The sequence below is a fragment of the Saccostrea echinata genome, unplaced genomic scaffold (genome assembly GCF_033153115.1).
Source record: "Saccostrea echinata isolate AGI-Se365-2 ecotype Australia unplaced genomic scaffold, CSIRO_AGI_Sech_v1 ptg000045l, whole genome shotgun sequence".
NCBI lineage: Eukaryota > Metazoa > Mollusca > Bivalvia > Ostreida > Ostreidae > Saccostrea > Saccostrea echinata.
Window position 1 is genome coordinate 1,248,022 of NW_026889794.1, and position 8,588 is coordinate 1,256,609.

Here is an 8,588-nt window from a genome sequence, read left to right on the forward strand (position 1 = left end):
CCGGGGGTCATGATTTGAACAATTTAGAATCTACACTACCCCAGGATGCTTTCACATAAGTTTCAGCTTTTCTGGCCCAGTGGTTCTTGAGAAGAAGATTTTTAAAGATTTTCCCTATATATTTCAATGTAAAACTTGTATTTCCTATTGTGGCCTCGCCCTACCCCCGGGGGTCATGATTTGAACAATTTAGAATCTACACTACCCCAGGATGCTTCCAAAAAAAGTTTCAGCTTTTCTGGCTCAGTGGTTCTTGAGAAGAAGATTTTTAAAGATTTTTCCTATATATTTCAATGTAAAACTTGTATTTCCTATTGTGGCCACGCCCTACCCTCGGGGGTCATGATTTGAACAATTTAGAATCTGCACTACCCCAGGATGCTTCCAAATTAGTTTCAGCTTTTCTGGCTCAGTGGTTCTTGAGAAGAAGATTTTAAAAGATTTTTCCTATATATTTCAATGTAAAACTTGTATTCCCTATCGTGGCCTCGCCCTACCCCCGGGGGTCATGATTTGAACAATGTAGAATCTACACTACCCCAGGATGCTTTCACATAAGTTTCAGTTTTTCTGGTCCAGTGGTTCTTGAGAAGATTTTTAAAGATTTTTCCTATATATTTCAATGTAAAACCTGTATTCCCTGTTGTGGCCTCGCCCTATCCCCGGGGTCATGATTTGAACAATTTAGAATCTACACTACCCCAGGATGCTTCCACATAAGTTTCAGCTTTTCTGGCTCAGTGGTTCTTGAGAAGAAGATTTTTAAAGATTTTTCCTATATATTTCAATGTAAAACTTGTATTCCCTATTGTGACCTCGCCCTACCCCCAGGGGTCATGATTTGAACAATTTAGAATCTACATTACCCCAGGATGCTTCCACATAAGTTTCAGCTTTTCTGGCTCAGTGGTTCTTGAGAAGAAGATTTTTAAAGATTTTTCCTATATATTTCAATGTAAAACTTGGATTCCCTATTGTGGCCTCGCCCTACCCCCGGGGGTCTTGACTTTAACAATTTAGAATTTTCACTATCCCAGGATGCTTCCACGTAAGTTTCAGCTTTTCTGGCCCAGTGGTTCTTGAGAAGAAGATTTTTTAATGACCCCACCCTATTTTTGTCTTTTCTTGATTATCTCCCCTTCAAAGGGGACTTGGTCCTTTGTTTTAAAACTTTAAACTCCCCTTCCCCCAAGAATACTTTGTACCAAGTTTGGTTAAAATTGGCCCAGTGGTTCTTGAGAAGAAGTTGAAAATGTGAAAAGTTTACAGACGGACGGACGGACAGAAAGACGGACGGACGACGGACAACGGGTGATCAGAAAAGCTCACTTGAGCTTTCAGCTCAGGTGAGCTAACAAGTAAAAGTGACCATGCCCCCCCCCCCCCCCCCCTTAGAAAACACGGACCCTTCCTCGAAAACGCGGATCTGTGTTAAAATGGTATGAAAAGTCTTAGGTATGAAGCTTTAAAAGTCAACGCCCCCCCCCCTCCCCCATACACACACACAAACACACACACGAATGGGGTTTTCACGTTTGGGAAAAGAGTTTCTTTTTTTTTTTGGCTCGTCAAGAAATTTCTGGGTTGAAATATTTTTTTTTTTATTGGGATCCCCTCCCCCCCCCCCCCCCCCCCCCCGTGGAAAAAAATTCCTTGATCTGCGCCTGGACCCCATCTAATTTTTTCTACATGTATCCGTTAAAAGAGGATGTGACCCTTCATTTGAACAAAACTTTACCAAAAATATTCTGTGTTAATTTTCGTTGTTATGGTTCAGTGGTTCTTGATAAGATAAAAATGAGAAAAATTTACGAGTAGCTTTAGAACAACAACGACGATAATGCTTATATACACCAAGATAGCAAACAAAGATGAAGAATTATGAACAGCAAAAGCTTACTTGGGTCTTTGGCTTGGGAGATGAGATACTTATTAAAAATTGAAATTATTTTGTCTTTTTTTTTACAATCGACGGGCCTGCATTTCAAAGAGAGAGAGAGAGAGAATTTCTAGCTAGGTCTTTGAATAACAGTGAAATCGGTTCAGAAAACCAGGTCCCTAAGAATGTACATGTACATAAAATAGGCAGTGCCTTTCTCTCGGAATTCATCACCTGCTTCTATAAAGCTCCATCCTCACTTGTACTGACATGTACCTGGTAAAACCAACCGACTGCGAAGGAAAACATTCTATTTATTTCGAGGATGGGGGTTTACGTATAGTGATGAGAGGAAATTTATTCACCTATACGTTCATTAAATATGAAAGATTGCTTCTGAGTATTTGTATACGATCGCACGACTTTCGTGTTAATTTATAAAAAGTTAGATTATGAAAGCAAAGAACTAAACTAACATTTGTTGTAGATGAATTAAATAATTATTTAGCCGTTTATAAGGTTTTTTTAACATCTGTAAGAACCACTTTATTTTAAAAAACAAATAATCGTCCTATTATTGGCGCCCATGATATATTAGACTAGGTGTTTAAATAAAACATAAATCAGATATCGATATCCAAGAGAACAACACATTCTTTTTCAGTGGCGGAAACAGGAATCTTGAAAAGGGGGCCCGACCAGTTTTGTGTCAGGGTAGGGGCCCAAAGCCACATTATAAATTGATTTATTAAATCTTTTGTTCAAGTATGTCAGTCCCTATTACATGTATTACGCTCAACATTTACTGGATTATTTTTCCTTCGGAATACCTTTTATTGTTCAGATTACATTGTGTTATATGTATTATTCGTCATGATATAAAATAAATGTGTTCGATTTACAAGATATGTGTGTTGGGTAACTTCAACTGCACACGGGGTATTTTCGATCGATGTGCAAATATAAATGAAATTATTCGCGTCATCTCTAATTTAAAAAAATACATATATATTAATTTAAATTATTCTGTTGTAAAACATAAAAGATTGTGAAAAAATGCTGACAAAAAGAAAAAAAAAAGCAATTTTCAAAATGTACCTAATTTGAAGACATTAAGTGCACCAGGTGCCTAGAGACTAATTTACCGATTTGTCAAGGCATGCTACAAATATATATATGCGCAGGCATCTAAACCGCATGTAAACAAAACAGATGATTTTTTTTCACGGTTATAGAACTAGTTTCTACGGAGTATTTTTGTACATAATACTTATCCTAATACTTTTTAATTTTTTATACGGATGGTGGTCATGATTTTTTTCTGGTAACAAATAGCATTGCGTCATTTTCATTGGTCGAACTGAGTTACCTGCTGACGCCGTATTCATGCAAAGGGTAACTTCGGCCGATTTCTGTTCAGCTGATTTGCATTTTATTTGCAAAAACTAAATACTATAAATTTAAAAGGTATGAATTTAAGTTGCAAATTTAAACATAGTTGATAAATTTCACGCCAGGAATATCCACTGTGTCTTTCTGTATACACAAGATATTTTTAGAGGTGATAAACTGATAATTCCCCGCAATGGTTTAAAAATACTCGTCCGTAATTTTTCGGGCAATAAAGTTTCTTCTTGGATGTAATTTTCCAGTAAAGAAATAAATTTCGCCTATTATTATCAACATTGATTTGTATATGAAAAATGCATTTTCTTTCTGCATAAAATAGATGTGTGTACACTATAATGGGTTATAAACAAATTATTTTAAGGTATTTATGAACAGTCGAAATTAACCAGGTGGTCGAAGTTACACTCGTCTGTGACCATCCTAACCTATATCCTGACGTTAAAAAAAGTCTTGTATCTATGTAAGTAAATTACTGCATAGTTATACCATTTGATAAATAAATACATCAATCAGTGGATAGGTTTGTAACGTAGACCTTCTGATTTTAAATTCATTTATTTACCTCACTCGGCACACCTCGGCCGATTCGTACCTCATCTGGATGAAGGTGATGGAATCAGCCGAGGTTTGCCGAATGTCATTTACCTTCGACCAGCCTTTAAATATTGCAGTATTTTTCTTTGCATCATCATAGGAAATTGACAAGTGCTGTCTACCCTTCAAACGAAATCGGGAGACGTTTTCCGCTCTGAATAATTATGAGATAATATTCATAGCCTAGGGAATGCAAGGTTTTCAGACTTGATTTTTAAGAAAACCGATACTTGGTCATAAAATAAAATTACCATTTTTTAATTGACCATTAATTATAAAACCAAAGTATGGCATTATTAATATTAGTCATGTCATATTTTGAATATTTTAGGGGGGGGGGGGCGTGCGCCCCCAAGCCCCACTTAAATCCGCCAGTGGGGTCAGGCCCCTGAACCTCCTCTTAATCTGTCAGTGTTTTCTTTCATTATACGGACTTGCAGAATAAGCGAAATACTCCAGACATTTAATAAAAATCTCAAACCCGATCTAAAACGCGTTGACAAAGTCAAACCAGACGGTTTTAGTTTTTACGGCATTTTTACAGTGATATGAGAAAAGTCGGATAATTGCTGTTAATTTTAAGAAATAAAGTTCGGCATTTTTCAACCTCGTTCGGTATGATATAATTTATTGATAATTTTTTCCGTTAAGGAGGAACACATGCATGGACGAAGGATAAAAAAAGAGGTATTCTGCATGTACATGTACACATCATTGCTATAATTGTGTACTCGGGATTAAACCCAAAATCCTTCGTTACATTGTATTTGGGTATAATTTTCACATGTTCTCAGGCGGATAATCATTTATTTTTATCTGTATAAAGACAATAATTTCAGTTAATAGAGAAATGTTTTTATTTCGTCGTTTTTTCCCCATCCTTTTGGTTTACACGTTTGCTTTGTACACAAAAGCGTGTGTTCATATACCTCTGTTTCTACACGCTATCGATGTGATCAGGGAGAACATGATATCCTCCAGCAATTTACTTCTTATGAAAACACTCAATGAAAACATATTAGGTGAAAATATATACACCCATTAGTATCTTAGTACCTTAGTATCGACCTGTTTAATTGCAATGTCACCAACCGTAACGATCGCTAGCCAGGACTTGAATATAATTTATTACCGTTATTAAAACAATTCGTCAGCTGAGTGGACCTATGATTTAAACAGTAAAATAGGGAAATTCCAGAGTTCGAAGTGTATTTATTTTGGGCGCTCTTCCGCATAAACAAATTAAATCGCATTTACGCGTACTTACATGCATGTACCAATAATTTGTGTCATGGCTAAATTCAATTTATTAGATGAAATAAAACAAATGCATAAGATTAATCTTCCTAAACAACACGTTTTTAAAACAATCTATCTGATATAACTGATATAAAATAACAAAGAAAATAAAGGGTTTGTGTTTGTATTTAATTTGGAATGAGAACAAATCTTAACCTGTCAAATCACTTATAAAACATACTTCGTTTTCCAGACACTAATTGCCATGCGTAATCTTCACATGCACTGACCAAGAGGTCACAAGTTTGAAATGTATGGCTTCTCATTGCGTGAGTTTTGTCAACACATGTCGGAGTAGACTATCTAAGCCAATTGATTCCCAAAGAAAACTGCATAGGAAGGGGTTTTTTTTTTTTTTTTTTGGTACACTTTTTAACGGGTAAAATTCATTCGACGCTCGATAGAATTTTCAAATACAAGTGAAATATTGAGGCGGTTAAGTTACTTGCGTCCGACCTAGTATTTTGTATGCAATAATATTGTAAGTTAGGAAGAAAATAATACAGACTCAAAAGTACTTAATTTTATTTTCGATTTTCCTGACAATTAAAAATTGACCTCTACATACAATTATCGTTTTTAATTATATACATCCTGTTTAATGTTCATGAAAGAAATAGCAACTCGTTAAATAATAACATAAGAGAGATAAATAAACTGTTTCTTTAATACGCAAAGAAAGTGGTCTTTTCGGCATTCAAAATGCATTGAATTTGAAGTGAATAAGTGAAAGGCAGTTAAGACTAGCTGATTAAAACGAGCGAGTGATAATTAAACTAATTAAACAGTAAGACGGAATCATCTGAAAGATTCGAAATGATTTTAAAGTAATTTTCCACAACGCGCAATTATCTCAACAATGCAATGTTTATAAGAATAAATATGCAACTTTCTTGTAATTGAGCGAATAAAATATAAATTGAAATGTACTAGCGACTTAATCAAAGATATGAAATAATCTGAAAGATTCAACATATTTATCCACTCATCACTTAGTTAAAATGTATTTGGAATGGCCATTCTATGGTTTGTTTTGTGTATGACCTTAGGTCGCTGGTTCACACGCCGATTGATCCTCGGTGACCTCCTTTGCCACGCGCTATCGAGGGAGGGGTTACATAATTGTAAACACACGAGGTGAATGTAAAAGGCGTGTACTTAATAGCTGTGAATAGTCTATGTTTAAAGTTTTGCTTTATTTTCTAACTTTATTGTTTGTTTTTATATGATAAGAAGAAAAGGTTATCTTTTTTTCCCTGTTTAGTAGAGTGGTTTATCCAAATTTGAAAACAAACGAAATAAAAGGGAAAGTTGTCAGTAAATAATTTGGAAATAAAGCACAAAATACTTCAAAAACCTGATTCTAAAGAATATTAGCATCTAATATAGCAAGGTTTATTATTTATAGTAAGTTTATTTTAATTACACGCATGAAGAGCTCTTGCTTATTTGCTGAATGAAAACACTTACCTGTATATGAGTTATGCTTCTAGCTCATTTAGAACACAAGACTCAAACAAAATAACATTTTCTTGAGATCAATAAGATGTTAAATAACAACTTTAATTACGGCAGCTATTTCGAAATATTTACCGTTTTTGAGTTATAAAGCAAAAACTTTAAAGGGCCCCAGATCCCTAATCTTAGGGGCCAGACCCTTTTTAGTGGTCTCAAATGAAAGGCCTTAAAATTGTGCACAACTTTTATTCTACATGTTTTATCAAAATATTTTTAGTTTAGAAGATAAAAAGTAAAATATGCGTAAATTTTCGCTCTTTTTGGCGTTCTAATTTTTGACCCCTCTCTAGCGCCATTTTGAATACAGAAATTGAAAAACAAAAACCGATGTGCACAACTTCAGTGCTTCTATTATTTAAATTCGGTAGAATTTCTACTCCAGCTTCAGTAGTCTCTGAGCCTTTGTCTGGAAATGAAGCCTACTAAATTTTCATTTAAAGGGAGATAACCCAAAAGCGGAAGTGGGTTTTTGAAATGTTTGACAGCATTCTGATAGAATTTTGTAACGTCTTTAAACCCTGGAAATTTGAGCAAAATCCATTGAGAAATGAGCAAGATATGAGGTCTCAAAGTTGGCGTCTAGGAAAAAAAAAGAACTAGAGCAGAGCTCGTTGCAAAGCAACGAGTAGGTCTTCCGTTGGAGCTGCGAACAGGAAGAAGTGACCTTGAGTCAAGGTCATGCCACATCCTAAGGTTATAAGCAATCTTGTAAGGGGTATCAACTTGCAATGTCTCACCAGTAGAAAGACAGTTAAGGAATGTTATTTCTCCGTTGATGACCTTGAACTCGTTCAAATGACCTTGCATCAAACCATGACACACTCTGGTTATAAGAAAACCCCATCTATGTGTAACCGACTCGACAAGTTAACACATGTTCTTTCAGACCATTCATCCAGTCAAAACATTCTTTCCTTAGTGACCCTAAATTTAATCAACATGGCCGTAGGAACCGAGGGGGGCGTGCCCCCCAATAATTTTGCCGATATATAGATTACAATAGTAGACATAGATACTATAGCTTGTGCCACCTCAATAAAAACGTCTGATAACCTTCCTTTTTTTTTTTTTTTTTTTTTTTTTTGCTTGTCAAGGAATTTTTGGTAGTTGGTGACCTTTTTTTTTTTTGCTTGTCAGGAAATTTATGGTAGTAGTGCCCCCTCAACTGTCAACTGAAAATGTATGGCTGTGCCCTGTCCCCCCCCCCCCCCAAAAAAAAAAAACAAACTGAATTTGCTTCCTATGGGCCTGATCAAGGCAATGATACACTCTGTATGATATCAGCGATACCCTTTTGTGTGTTTCGGACTTGACAAGTTCACAGTTTGCATTTATTGCATGATAGTGAGGGAGACATGAAGATTTCTTTGCCCATAAAAAATCATATTCCGCGAGGGCAACATGAAGATTTCTTCGCCCATGAAAAATCATACTCCCCGAAGGCAACGCCAGAGGGAAATATGATTTTTCATTTGCGAAGAAATCTTTATGTCTCTATTATGCAATAAATTGTTTATAATACCGAATTAACCAAAATGCAGGAATTACAAAGGAGATCCAATGAATAAAGCAAACATGCATTTGTTGAGAACGATATGAAAGAGATGTAAGTTACAGGTACACCAATAGCCTCGTTTCATTAAAAAAAAAATCCTACGTGACAAGTTTGTGTGATCACACCAGTAACATTCAAACACCATTACATTTTTACACATTTAAATCGACACAATCAATCAACGATAATATGTTGACGGTGCGACCGTTGGGCGAGTGCATTGTTCACTTAATTTTAAGATCCGCCTCTTCAAACAGCACGAGACATTTGGAACGTCTAGACTGTGACGTCTCATGAGGTATGTTAGCTGTACTTCCATAAACGAATTTTGAA